Below are 16,257 nucleotides of genomic sequence, written 5' to 3' on the forward strand. Positions count from 1 at the left end.
TGATTATGATAGTTTGGATGCCCCAAATAATATTTTATATATGAATTCACATGAGTTATTCTATAAGCTCTACAAAGTTATTCAGATTAACTCGCACGAGCGATCCTCGAAGCTCTCTTGAGCTCCATGTCAATTCGTTAAATTAACTCGCATGAGCTCCATGGGCTTGCCGTAATATTCCAAACTCAAAACATCATAGCTTACCTCCCAAATCACCGCAGCTAACCTCTTAATCACTGCAGCTCAACCCTCAGATCACCTCAATATACCTCCAACCCCCAAACATAAGAAAATACACCTTAACCCAAACTTAGCCTAATCTCCTTCTAAAATATAAATTTTATTTATTTTAATCAGATTTGACCTAGATTTGATGAGAACAACCACTTAATAGTTTGAATTGGATCTAGTGAAAATCCGGCTATGACAAGGTAGCTTATCTGTCATGTATATTTTGTTGCAATGCTTTAAAAATATTTTGTCGTAGGACCATCGACTCCTAGTCCTATAAAATTGTTTGAGCTTGAAGTTAACTAGTAGTAGAGAACAACTAGCTAGTGTCTTGATCCCTCACATGAAGACATTGCATTACTTATTCATGGCTTCCACCTTTACCAAAGTTGTACACCAAGTTTTCTTGAGCTTCCGAGGAGAAGATACACGCAACAGCTTCACTAATCATCTCTCCCAAGCTCTGGTTTATACAGGAATTCACACTTTCAAAGATGACATTGAACTCCGAAGAGGTGAAGACATTTACTCAGAGTTGCTTGAAGCAATTCAATAATATTCTCTAAGAACTATGCCGATTCCAGACGGTGCTTCGGTGAGATTGTAAAGACTGGGAATTGCAAGAAACATAATAATGTTAGACAGACAGTTTTGCCCGTGTTTTTTGATATCAGCCCATCAGATGTCAGGAACCAGAATGAAAACTTTGCAGAGGCTTTTGTTAAGCATGAAGCTCGGTTCATGTTGGAAAAGGTGAAGAAATGGAGGGCAGCTCTTACACGGGCAGCAAATTTGTCGGGTTGGGCTTTGCATGAAGCTCCGAAAGGGTAAAATTTAAATTCCATTCTTTTCAAAAGTCTGATTGCTTTTCGGAAAATCCCTTGTCGTTTAAATTAAATTTGACAGAATTTTTGTCAAGATTATGTTAAATAAAGTTTGACCTGGATTTGACGCAGGAGAAAGGTGGAAAATATTTTAATGGGATTGAATATTGATGGATCAATAATTTATTGAACAAAGACCGGTGTCAATCGTTTTAGTACAAAGTTACACGGTATTTTAGAATTTTGAGGGAAAAAGGATGTTATCGTTTCCCAGTTTCAAAAATTATAAAATATGGAAAGAGTGCAAGAAATATTAAGATTGATGTTTACCATTTTATTAATATATCTTTATAAAATCTTTGATTCTACTATATTTTTATTTCCACCAGTTAGTTGACTAGTTACTCAATTAATAAAATACTAATTTTACCTTTAAAAGAAGAGTATAAAAGTAGAGGTATTAAATTTTAAATTTAGTCTTATTGATATTATTTTTAGCTAGTTTATATTTGAATTTCGGAGAAAGGACACCACTTACACCCCCCAAGGTTTGGAGAAATGGCCATATAAACTCCATATTTTCTATAGGGGACACCAATATACCTCTTGACGATAATACCCATTTGGGTTTATTAACTCAAACAAATTGACTCTATTGTTTTATAATAAATAAAAACATAATATTTAAAAATATTTTAACACTTTACAAGCTTATATTATATTGAACTAAATTTTATAATAAATAGAAGCATAATATTAAAATAAATATGTAAAAAAATTAAATTATTTTCAATATTATATAAAATAATTTTAGTATTATTAATGCATGGCATATATTTTGTTAATTGTAAAACCTATTTAACCCAAAGATTTATTTAAAATTTTTATAATAAATAAAATATATTATTCAAGTAAATATAATAATTTACATTTTAAAAATTATTTTATATATTAAAAAATATTTTAGTATTATTAGTCTACTATACACATTAAACTATATAGATTATATTTGTTTTTGTTAAAAAAATTTAAAGTTAATTTTTTTGTTACTATCGCAAATGGTATTATAGGTAAAAGGAGGTCGTGATGTCCCTCATTAAAAGTTTGGGGTCTACATAATCATTTTCTCAAACTTTAAGAGTGTAGGTGTCCTTTTCCAAATTTGTAATATTATAATCCATTGTATGTTATTTTTTTCTTGTAATAAAAAATTTCATTAAAGGGTAAAATTGATATTTTGTTATTAGGGATGGCAATGGGGAGGGGAGAGGAGGAGACCGACCTCCCTGTACCCATCCCTGATATTCTACATATGTCTTCATCTACTCCCCGTTTTCGACAAAATTGCTTGAGGGAATCCCTATCCCTTCCCCCAATAATAATAGGGGATCCTCGAGGGTCCCCGATCCCCGAATAGCTAATATGTTTTTAGTTTTTGATTTAATTTAATTATATTAAAATAAAAATAAAGTTTGACGATATATCTTACATTAACATTAATCCATTACAAAAGTCACATTACAAAATACAAATCACCATGACAATTATTTTTGTCAATCTTCATAATCCTACAATAAAAAAAGAAAGAAATTACTTTTATATCAACATTGAGATAAATGAAAAGGATATATAGATACTTAATCAACATTTCTAATAAAAGTATTTACCTCTTGTGCCTCCTACTTCTCTTGTTCTTCCTCGAATAATGTGTCAAATTGAGAGATAGCCTCATGTTTTAAATCTAAAATAATAAAAATAGTATAAGTAACGTAACTTCTAAGTGAAAATATTAATAATTATATAATATAATTATAATGTAAAATAAACTCATACTACCATTGTAAGCTCATATTTAACTTTGACAACACATTAAAGCCTCCAATATGTTTGGATGAAGCCTGTTATGGTACTTTACTATTGGTACTAAAAGCTAATTCGGAAACAATATTTGTAATTGGAATTGTCAAAATATTTTTAGCAATTCACGCCAATATAGGATACCTATGAGCATTTGTTTTCCACGAACTCAAAATATTAAAATATTTCATATGTGGCATAAGTTTCTTATCCAAATATTAATCTAGTCAATTAGGCACAAAAGTTTAATAATAATTATTTTGATATTTGTTATTTATACTAATATTTAATATTTTATAATTTACCTTTTATTATTTATTTACTAATAATATTTTTAAAAATTAAATTAAATTAAATTAAAATGGGGAAATAAAGAGGGGATGGGGATTCCGCCTCATCTCCGTCCCTTCCCCAAATAAGAAACTGGGTAAAATATTGTCCTCTTCCCTTACCCGAATAAGAAATTGGGTAAAAAAATTGTCCCATTTCCTTCCCCAAATAAGAAACTGAGTAAAAAATTATCCATGTACCCTCCTTGAATGGGGAAAATCCCCGAGGGTCTCCATCCCCATGGGGATTTGTGCCATCCCTATTTATTATCAACTAACTGATCGACTAACATTATTAATGACAATATAGTAAACTGTCAGGTTTTATAAAAATATATAGTAAAAGATAGATCACATTAATATTTCTAGCAGTTATTCGATAGTTTACAATTCTTAATACAATGAAACAATATAGCAAAAAACAAATGAAAATGAATAGATTTTGACTTTGAAAAAAGAGATTTTCATTTTCATAAGGATATATTTTTCCTTTCGTACTTGTTTGATGTCGTTACTAGTATTTAAATTTTATCCTATCAATTATGTAGTTAACCAACAAGTGCTTCTGGTTTAGGATCCTAAACTTTTTTTAAAGTTCGGGATCCAAGTCATGGAGCAGGCCATTTTGTTTATATTTTTTTAATTATTTACTACAAATGGTGGCTTTTGGTGCATTTGGTACGCCGCAATAGATTGGATTAGATTTTGTTGGATTGTGATGTATTATATTAAGTTGTATTAATTTAATATAGCACAATGTTCATTGTAGTATGGACTATATTGCATTTTATAATATTTTTATATAAATATTTATATTAAATCGATATTATATTTTTTATATTATTATTTATATTCAAATTATTTGATTTATATAAAAATATCAAAAGCCATCATTGGCCGCCACCAAAAATTAGCAATTTTTATCCGTTCACATCATATTTGTTATCATTGAATTTTTGTCATGAGCTCTACGTAACAGTATAAATATCAATGGAAACTAAGCTTCTTTTTGTCGTAAACTTACAGTCAAGGTTTTAAATTTAAAACTTTGTTTGTAAATATACGATAAACGTTAGCTTGGTTTCCAGTTGTACTTGTACCATTACATAGAGCTGATAACAATTCCAATAGTATCAATATGATGTAAATGGCCACCGAAAAACAGTGAAGGTGGCGGCAAACAGTGGCCAAACATGGTAGCCAGCGGTGGTGAAAGGTGGTTGGTGATATTTTAATATTAATTCAAATAAATTTAAATGTTAAGTTTAATTAATAAATCACTTTTTTTTTTTTTTAAATAAAAGTGAGCAGACCAGCCCAGACCTGAGAGGAGGGCGGGTCTGATTTGGGTGTACTAGGCTGAACAATTGACCAGCCTAATACACCCAAATGATGGTGCCAAACGCTGGTATGACAGTGTAGAATACAGTACAAATTAGCTAATCTATAGTCATGTTATGTTACATTATATGTTACATACAGTAATATTGATCTCTTGTTAAGACATTAATTTCTTTCTTGCTATCTGAGTTTTAGCAATTTCATCTATTTGTAGTTCCTTCACAAAACTATCATATTGTTCTTCAAATTCAGAAGAGGTTTCAGTTAACAGAAGTTCAATTTTTTAAAAATAATTTCTTGATCAAATTTTAATTGGTTTATCTTCTTTTTATTGGACAATGTTTTGCTAGTGTCTAAGTTTTCTGCATTTAAAACAAGTATAATTTTTTGTTGCATTTTTCATAGTATTTTCTTTGGACTTTTTATCTCTTTTGATATATTTGGTTTTCTTGGGTCTGCGGTGAAAATTTGTTTTTTGTAAAATTTTCGTCTTCTAGGATATGATTTCCTAGCACAATTTCCATCACATCTGTGATAATTTTTCTTTTTCTTTCTTGTTAATATAAGTTTACAATACTGAGAATGTAATTGTTCCCTTTTGATTTGTTTTTGTAATTTCATAGCTTTATGAATTTTCATTCCTTCCTTTTGAAAAAATCTATTTAATTCTCCATAAGTAAGTTTTTTGTATGAAATTTCTCTTCCATATATTTTTTTAATTTGTCTCTAACTTTATCAGCTTGAAGTCCAGGTAGTCTAACTATAAATTTTTGTTTCCAAATTGGATGATTATTGTTGGATGATTATTGTTAGATCTTGAAATTGCTCCTACAAGTAATGTGTCTTTATACCACCTAAAATCTTGAAGGGTTTTACATCTTAAATTTGTTAATTGTTCAGCATTTTTGTCTTTAGTTGTAGACGGGATTTCTAAAATTAAATATGATTACTGAGAAAATTAAAGAATTAAGAGCATCTTGAATTTCTTTATTATAGTCACCTTTTGTTGTTGTATCAGTTGAATCTTTCTTAATTGAGTATAAAATTTTATGTTTATCATTTTGAGTTAAGGTATAATCCTACCAACCTTTTAATTAGCCACTAAACCCAACTACTAATAACTGAGTAATGGCATGATTAGATGAACCAAGTTTTGTTTTGAAAACATTGCTAACCATTGTCATTTATTGTAACACATTGAGAATATTCTACATTTCCACTAATAAATTGAATTTGTACCATATTTATTTTAGAAAACTTGAGGCTCTGCTTATATTGTTATATCTAGAGCTGAAGCTCTTGGAAATAAAGTTTTTGCTTCTATTGTTATATCTAGAGCTAAAGCTCTTGGAAATAAAGTTTTTGTGTGGCTTCCAATTTGATGTAGATTGATGGCGTGGAATGAGCAGGGTACTTTCGAGGGATCATAACTTGGACTACAAATGTTCGTTTTAGGTATATAATATATTATTTTGAAGATTGTGACGTAATGAACCAAACCAAGACGCTTGTATTATTTTGTCCCATGATCAAGGTAGAAATTCTATTTCTTTCTTGATCATTTTTCAGTTTTAAGATATTTCTCTAATTTTCCTGTTCCTTTTAGGTGTTTATCTTTTTTTTTTTAAGATATCGAATTTGGGCTCCATTTGTTTTGCTTTTCTTATTTAGATTAGGATAATTTTATTATAAAATAATATTTCATATTTGCCTATTTTGGTAAATTCACTATAATTAGGGTTATTATATAAAGGGGCCAAAACCATAGTTTTGTTAATTCAGACATATTCAAAAAAACTTTATTATTCAGAAACTTGTGTTTCTTCTATCATTCAACTTTAAATGTTTTAGTTTTGGCAGTTGGTATCAGAGCAAGTTCACTTATCATCGTTATACGATCACATAAACAAAGGAGCAAAGCCTAAGCTGAATAAGTGTTTGAAGTGTGGGGAGCCTTGCTATCGATCAATTGATTATTGTCCTAAAAATTTGAATTTAGTAGAGGCTAAAGTTAGTGACACAGAGGTTAATGGTGTTAAGGATGAAGAAGCTTTAGAGTTAGAGGCAGATGAAGGAGAGATGTCAAATTGCATTGTGCAGAAAATTTTATTAGCCTTAAAGAGGATAATCAGAGCAAAAAGATTTTTAGAACACGTGGCACCATCAACAATAAAGTGTATAATATGATAATTGATAGTGGTAGTAGCGAGAATATAATTTTGAAGGCGCTAGTTGGCATGATGGGACTTTCAACAAAAAAACATTTAGCATCTTACAGGATAAGGTAGATAAAGTAAAGGACATAAATATAACAGAAGTATGTTGTGTTCCTTTCTCTATTGGGAAGATTTATGAAAGCGATGTGGTGTGTAGCGTGGTGGATATGGATGCGTGCCATTTGTTGTTGGGCAGACCTTAGCAGTTTGATGTTGATTAGTTCATAGAGGAAAAGACAATGTGTATGAGTTTTGATGGAATAGAAAAAAGGTTCATTTGGTGTCTGTAACAAACAAAAACCAGAATTCTAAGACTAAAGGAAAGAACTTTCTGACTATTGTCAAGGGTCACTTAGAAGATGATTGTGATGGTTGCAAGAAGCTGAATAAGGAAGAAGAATTTGAGGTGAAGACTGTTACTAAAGAAGTGAAGTCATTATTAGCTGAGTTCGCTGATGTTATACCATCAGAGATGCCAAATGGGCTTCCGTCTTTACAAGATATACAACATCATATAGACGTAGTTCTTAGTTTGAGTTTGCCTAACTTGCCCCACTATTATATGAGTCCTCATGAGCATGCGATCGTACAAAGGGCAGGTTAATGAGTTATTGCAGAAAGGTTTCATTCGGAAGAGCATGAGTCCATGTACTATACCAGCTTCGTTGGTGCCAAAAAAGGATAAGAGTTTGCATATATGTGTAGACAGCAAGCGAATTAAATATATTACAGTGAAGTATTGATTTCCCATTCTAACCTTTCAAGATTTGTTAGATCAATTGGATGGTGCTTGGGTTTTCTTGAAGATAGATTTATGCAGTGGCTACCATCAAACTAGAATTAGGCCTGTAGATAAGTGGAAAAAAGTGTTTAACATAAAAGAAAGGTTCCATTAGTAGTTTGTGATGCCATTCGTGTTGTCAAATGCTTTAGTATTTTTATGTACTTAATGGACTAGGTTCTTAAACCATTTTACTACAAATTTATTGTGGTGTATTTTGACAATATCCTGGTTTATTCTATTAATGTGGTGGCCCATTAAAGATTTTGAGAATGGTTATATATAGAGGTGTTGCAGCGAAATAAGCTTAACATTAATGTGAGGAAGTTTAGTTTTCTATATAATAATGTGGAGTTTTGGGATTTACAATTAGTGCAGATGAGATTCAAGCTATTGAGTCAAAGATATAAGCCATTGAAAGAATGGCCTATGCCCAAGGAAGTGGGTAAAGTTAGAAGCTTTCATGGGCTGGCAATATTTTATAGGAGATTCATTTGTGGTTTTAACACTAAGCTGCACCTATTATAGAATGCTTTAAGAAAAGAAAGTTCGAGTAATAAGAAGAGTAAGAAGCGAGTTTTGCTTTACTAAAGTAAAAGTTGTGTACTGCTCTTATATTGGTCTTACCAAACTTCAACAAGTTATTTGAGGTCAAGTATAATGTTTTAGCAAAGGAATTGGGGCTATTTTTTTTCTCAAGAAGGACAATCAACTGAATATATAAGTGAGAAGTTAACTGAAGCATAATAGAAGTGATCTACTTACGACTAATAGTTTTATGCTATTCTTAGGACTTTGAAGTCATAGGAGCATTGCTTGATTATGAAAGAGTTCATGTTTTACATTGACTATCAAGCCTTGAAGTACTTTAACAGATAGCATAATATGAGCAAGATGTATGCTAGATGGGTGAGTTATAAGTAGAAGTTCACTTTCGCTGTGAAACAAAAATCTGGGCATCAGAATAAAGTAGCAGATGCACTTAGCAGACGAGCAACTTTTCTTGTAACTCTAGTTAATGAAGTTACTAGTTTTGAATGCTTGAAAGAGTTGTACACTAAGGATGAAGACTTTGAGAATATTTAGAATTGATGCGTTAATCATTAAAACGCAAAAGATTTTCTCGTTCAAGATGGATATATATATTCTAGGCTAATCAAATATTTTTGCCTTAAAATTACTTAGGAGCAAATTATCTGCGAGTTGTATAAGGAGAATTGGGCGGCTATATTGGTCGAGATAAAACCACGGCGCTTGTGGATGAGCGATATCTATTGGTTGATTTATATAATCAATTATTAGCAATGCCAATGTGCAAGTATACACAACAAGTAATAAAGTGATGAGTGTTCAAGAACGTTTTCATAGGGATTGATGTTTACTCAAAAATGCTAAAACAATCACAATAATGCACGTCAACTAAAGACTGAAACAAACAATTGCCAAATAATTCTATCGTAACTAATAATTGCGAGAGATGGAAATAAAACAATATCGTACTAAAATAAACTTAATTAAATGTGTCTAAGGTTCAATTGAGAATATAGTAGTTGAATGATCAAACTCTCCTAATGGGGTGACTGTTGATTACCGAATTAGCACCAATTGTTATAATAAGTGCTGCAGCACTGGGTAGAACAAATCTGCATCTGCAGCTATCGCATGTTGGAAATCTCATACCTTTAAATCTACTAACAATGACCAGTTGCTCATAAATTTAATGTATGCCTTTATGATCTTTAATCTCTCTACCCTACAAGATGAATGCATATGTCTAGGATATCACAAATCTTAATTTCAAGTATTGCCCTTATGGGATTTAAGATAACCTAATCCAGAAAACTCAACTTAAGAATAAGTAATACTCCAATAATGTCCGCTAAGACATGCCCTTTTGTTGCTCTATCTTAACTGAAACTATTAAATAGATGGTCAACCGAAATAACAATTATGTTCATAAAAACTATTAGAGTATAATGCTATAGCATTATCATAACAACATATAAGAACAATCAAGAACCTATTGGATTATTTATCACTCAACTACAAGTAAATTCAGTTCATATTCTGAATGAGAAAAATAAACATAAATATACTGGTCACAGAATACATCCAAACAATTTCAAGGAAGAAAGATAATATGAGTTGAGCACGATGAAAGACTAGCGAATCTCTCGGTTCTTTTTCTTCTTACCTTTTTAATTCCTTGGATGGTAATCTCTCTGCCGCCCTTTATGTGGTGCATGCCTCCTTTATATATTACAATTTAGGTTAAAACCAACACCCATGAGCGTGCATGTGTTTAAATTAGGAATCATGGAGATCGTAATTTTATTGTTGACCTGCGCCTAAGTTTTCTCCCGCATTGCTTCCAAATTGCTGCAACACTGCTTGCTCTAACATCCGAAACAGCACTTGTATTATTTCCAATTGTGCTTTTCTTCTTTTGTGACCATCTTCTTTCCTCATTTTTTTCATCTAATGTCTCCGCATCCTTTCATGAATTTAAAACCTACAAATTAACACCTGTTTTTAACACAAATTACTATGATTCAAGCAAAATTTGTCAAGACTCAACTAAAATGAATGTTTATGCAAAAGGTCACCAAAATGTAATCAAAACACATTATTTGCTTTCTAAATGGCATTTATTCAAGTCTAGAATAGATGTAATAACTCTCATTTCCTAGAGTTATCAATATCATTGGCCAAAATTAAATAGAATGTCCACAATATTGTGCAGATATGTCGAATTTGCCAAAAAGGCAAAGGACATGCGTAGAACATGGGGTTATACATGGATTTCGTGTTGGGCTTGCCTCATATAAAGACTGTTTAAGATTCTATACTAGTTGTGATCAATATATTTTCGGAGATGGCTCATTTTATTGCTTGTGAAAAGACTGAAGATGCCACCCTAGTCACATTTGTTCTTTTGGGAGGTAGTATATTTGCATGGTGTTCTAAAAACTATAACTTCTGTCAAGGATGTGAAGCTCATTAACAAGATTTGGCATCATCTCTAGGATAAGTTTGGCAGACAGTTGAAGTTTAGTAGTGTTTTTTTTTATCCATAGATAGATGGACAAATAGAGGTGATTAATCACATTTTGGACAACATGTTGCACTATATTTATGGTGACACGCAATGGAACTGGGAAGCTTATACAAAGACTAAAGATGCTGCCTTAGTTGCATTTGTTCTTTTGGGAGGTAGTATGTTTGCATGGTGTTTTAAAAACTATAACTTCTGACAGGGATTTGAAGCTCGTTACCAAGTTTTGGCAGCATCTCTAGGATAAGTTTAGCATACAATTGTAGTTTAGTAGTGTTTTTTTATCCATAGACAAATGGACAAATAGATATGATTAATGGCACTTTAGGCAACATGTTGCACTGTGTTTGTGGTGACAAGCAATGAAACTGGGAAGCTACAATGCCTCAGGTTGAATTTGCTTACAACAGTATGGTGAATCGATCCATTGCAAGACCCTTTTGAGATTGTCTACACTTGCCCTCCACGCCATGTTTGTGATTTAGTATTTATCCCACCAATAGTTGGGGAAGGAAGTAAAGCAATAGATAATGTGGCAAAAAAGGAGTTGTAGATTCATGCTAAGGAGTGAGCTCACTTGGGGGCTATCAATGCTAGGTATAAAGTTGATGCAAACAAGCACCAATAGAAGAAAGTATTTCAGGAAGGTCATTTGGTGATGGCTCAACAGTGGTGAAGTCATCTTTTTGGTATTTGAGGAAAGGTAGAGAAGCAAAAATATGGCCCTTTTTTTATTGTCAAGGAAGATTAATGATAATGTTTACGTACTTCAGCTGCCAGAAAACTAGAACATCTCTCACACTTTCAGTGTAGCTAGTCTATTTGAATATTATCCAGATGATGAGGAGTTGTATGAACCAAACTCGAGGAGAAGTCTTTCTCCAAGTGAGGGAGATTGATGTAGGTTGGATGCGTGGAACGGTGGGTTTACTTCCAAAGGTCATAACTTGGGCTACAAGTGTCCGTTTTGGGCATTATATTGTTTCAAAACTTGTGACGAGAGAAACCAGACCCATAATTGTTTATGCTTTTCTGCCCATGGTCAAGTTGGAAATTTCACTTCTTTCCTAGTCGTTTTTTAATTTTAAGATATTTTCTTATTTTTCCTGTTTCTTTTAAGATTTTTTTAGATATTGAATTTGAATGCAGTTTGTTTTGCTTTTCTTATTTAGATGAGGAAAATTTTATTATAAAATAATATTCCACATTTGTCTATTTTGATAAATTTGTAATATTTAGAGTTACTATATAAAAGGGACAAAACTCTAATTTAGTTAATCCAAACTTATTCAACAAACTTCATTATTTAAAAACCTATGTTTCTTCTATCATTCAACTTTAAACCTTTCCATTTCATCACAACTGATCTTATTAAGTATAAATTTTAAAATTTCAGAATCATTGTCACTATAACTTTTAGATTGGCTATCACTTGAATGGTTTAAAGCATTGACTTCTTTTGATGTAGAAAGTCTTTTTGATGTAGAAGTAATATTGGTGTATCAGGTTTGAGTTGTGATTTTAGAATGCAAGTGTTTTATCGATTTCTTCTATAAATTCTTTTTTAGCTAATTCGTTTTTTAATACTTCTTGGAATTTCATGGGGTTTGAATAAGGATTTCACATATGCTCTTTCCAAGTTTTTATTTAAAATTTGTGGAGTGAGTTTTTATGGTTTCCAAATATTGACTATATATTTGTTTTTGGTCAAGAATTTTTTTTATATCTTTATCGTTCTTTTTTGTCGTTTTTTATTTGAAAGGTGAGGCTACAATTTAAGTGTCTTTATACTAAATTTTAAGGTCTCTAAGTGGTGGATGTGTTGATTCAGTAGTATCCCCAGTAGAAGTTTGCCAAATTTTTACCTCCTTGCCATATTTATTGTTCGGGAAATAGATAATTATTATTGTAAATATTTGCATAATATCCAAAGCATTGGAAAAATATTACTTGAGCTTTATTCTTGTTCATGAATTCATAATATTGTTTTTGAATTTCTAGCTTTTCTTTTCCTTGTCAAGAAACAAATTTTATCTTTTTTCATTTGTTTTTGATTAAAAATCTTTTCTCAAAAATTCTTTATTGATTTCATTTTTTTTTTCTAAAGCATCTAATTCATTATGATCGGTTATGGATGAATATGTAGTGACATTCCTGGGGACTCAGTTTCTGTACTTTTATTTTGGACAGGTTCAGGTTCGTTGATAGAATAATATGGTTTTGATCTGTTTGAAGAATTATCTACTCATCGGAGATTGTTTAAAATGAAGTAAAGCTTTGTTTGGTTACTAAGAAAATGAACCAGAAAATGAGGGAAGAGATAGAAAATCAAATCAGCTCTTATTCATTAACTGAAAACTTACAAAAATGATTCTAACCACTGATATTTATATACACGATAACATACATGAATCTGTTACTAAATCCATCTAGAAACTTCACTCACACACACGCACTTTACACATCTATTTGTAACTAGCTTGCCAAGTCAGCATAACGCATTTACTAAGCTGCTGACTGAACCACCGACCTTATCATGCTCTACATCATCATCATCATCATCACTAGATATTAAGCTACACTAAGCTGATGACTGAACCACCGAGCTTATCATGCTCTGCATCATCATCATCACTAGATATTTTAACAGAGATCTGATCTTTTTGGAGGTCTAGAAATTGAAGAAAAATAGGCTCTAGCTGGCTCTCTTGAGGATGATCCAATTTGAGATCAGAGGATCCTAAGCTCAAGTTTTCAAATTGTAATGCTCTTTGCCTAGCAAATGATATTAATACACTTCTATCAACATTTGTTTCTATTTCTTTTAGTTTTGTGTTTTGTACTTTTTAAAATTGTGTAACTTTTCCATTGTCCATTCTCACAAATTGTAATTTGATCCCATTTAATAAAGTTTCTCCTTTTTGTTGTGTTTTGAAGCTTTTGTGCTAAAAGCAGAGAACATTGGTTTCTAAAGAATTTTATGCATTAAAGCTACAGGAAGTGTTCCCGGTTTGATCTTGTAATTGTATGTTTTTATTATTCAAAGTTAAGACATCCAATATTTTTGTCATTTTAATAAAACTGTAATGTAAAAGTTGGATAACAACCAAAATAAATTGGTCCGTTGCAAAGAGTTGTTTCAATTGTTCCTAAGAGTGAATCTGTAAAATCTAGAAACCTACAATCTCTTAGACATGCAAATAAAGGAGTATCTAAGCCTTCACAACTCAATGGTTTAAATCCAACTTGGACCAATTCAATATGAAGGTAATTAATCTTTTTTGTATTTTTTAATTGTTTCAAAATAAAGAATTTTTCCTGTTTGAAATTCACTTTTTTATTCCAACAGTTCTTTCTTTAGTTTTGATAATATTATCAGGTTTTAAGAAATTTAATCTACAATCTTTGTCAATTTTGTTTGTTGAAATTTTTAGAATTCACCATGTACCCCAATTGCTTAAAGCCAAAGTACTGTCACAATTTTTGTCATTTTCTACTTAGAAGTTAATTTCTCCTTCGTTCTTGATTCCATCTCTAGTACAAGAATTGAAGGTAGACACTGATATAAATAAAGAGTTCATTATTAGAATACCTTTTTTTAAAAAAAAAAAATTTCCTTCTTACTCGGTTACTGACCAACGGTCTCACCCGCCATAATCGGTTTAATATGCCGGGATCATAACCGGAATGACGCGTAGATAAAATTAAATATTTTTCAAATAAACTCAGATAATTTGACCTGCCTCCCCCCCTTTTTCTGATACCAAAGAGACATGGATGCAAAAGAAAGAGATGTCATGGTTAATAACTGATGGAAAAATAAGGCTTTAAGAGAGACGAAGGATATATTTAGTTGTAATAACAATGAACAGAAAAGGATAATGCTATAAGTTTTAAAATAATTACTGCAAGTTATGCTGTATAAATAAACAACTATGAAAAAAATTAGTTAAATGTTTGGTAAAATTTATTTTTAAAAGAAAACAAATCCGGTGCTCAGCAATGGTCAGCAATTGCTCTATGTAAGCTCTAAGAGATTGTTGACCGTTGATCCAATACTCAACACAAGCTCAGCCGAGCACCGGATCCTGGTCCTTTTTGAAAATGCTACGAGTTCTAAAAGCAATCATTTATATTTAATAATTTTTATTACTAAATTATTATAACAATATAAATAACTAAATTAGAAATAATGTTGAGTAAATTTTTTTTACACATTTATAAACACGTATATAAAATATTTTTAGTTGTGTATATATAATAATTGATAACTAGAATAAATATATTATATTATTAATTTTATTTTGTTTGATGATAATAATCTCTTAAAGTAAATGATTTTATTTCCTAAATAATAAAGATAATTTTATATTTTTAGTATATATATGAGGATATACATGAAATCATACTAAGTGTAAAAGTGATCTTAAAATTAAATTTTAAAAAGTAAAGTTACTTCTTCCTTATTTTTCAAAATCTACTGTAAGATGCAATAATTTTAACAAATGTGATTTTTAAAAAACTTAATCAAATACTAAAATTAATTTTTAAATTTTTAAAATTACTTTTAAAACTCTCAAAATTCAAAAGCAATCCAAGTGCGCTTGTGCATTGATTTTCATTTGTTCTAAGTATCTCATAGATGTGGAAGTGTAGAATAGAGAGTTTCAAGCTTGGGTAGCTATGACCAAAATATAAATAAATTAATAAATTAAAGATTGAGTTGGTATTTGGTAAGAAATAAATTTCTTGTTAGTTCATCAGCCTCTCACTGTGTTAATTCCAAGTACATCATAACGATTATTGTTATGTATAATCAAATATATTATAAGCACTTGTATTGTAATGAATTTATCGAGGAACGATGGATTTTCTTTTCATATAAATAAAGATTAAGGCATATGGCTAAACATGCACCTAGACAAAGGTCTCCAAATGATTTTATTCAGTATTTTTCTAATGTCTAAAAAATTTAATATAAACAACTTTCTGTTCATATATGTCACTTGAGATCTAGTTGACTTAAAGTTTCACTAATTTTTTATAATTTTTTTTATATTTTTAAAACATAGGGGAAGAGATTAAAGCTTTAAAATACTTTTTAACCCCTTATCCCACCTAAGATTCAAACTCAAGTGGCCAGCTAAATAAAATTGCTTGAATCCATTTGATTAGCCCTTGGTTTGCTAAATTTTATAGTTAAAATATTGTAATAATGATTACTACTTAAATCAGCATAATGATGAAGGAGCATTGGTTCTAAATATACATTAAATTTTGTTAATTATTACTCCTTTATTTTATGATTCAATCTTCTATGAACATCTTCTCTTTCTAGAGAAACTTGTAATTTAGTGATTATCATTGATTTTTATTTCCTGATGAACGTCAATATATGCACGTGTCTTCTCATCGGAGCAAAGTAAGGATTTTGATACAGGTTAAGAATTTCATTTCTAATATTCGCTTTCTTTGACTCAATTTGGAGACGATTTCCTCAAAAAATTGCAAAATGTTTATTTATGGATGAGGAGAAAAAAAAATCACAAAGTGATGAGCTAAAACATGATATGGGTACCGTCGCCTGATATTAAAACAAAAAAAAAAATTGTTTAAAAAAAAT

This window comes from Citrus clementina, unplaced genomic scaffold (genome assembly GCF_000493195.1).
Source record: "Citrus clementina cultivar Clemenules unplaced genomic scaffold, Citrus_clementina_v1.0 scaffold_8, whole genome shotgun sequence".
In the NCBI taxonomy this organism is placed as follows: Eukaryota; Viridiplantae; Streptophyta; class Magnoliopsida; order Sapindales; family Rutaceae; genus Citrus; species Citrus x clementina.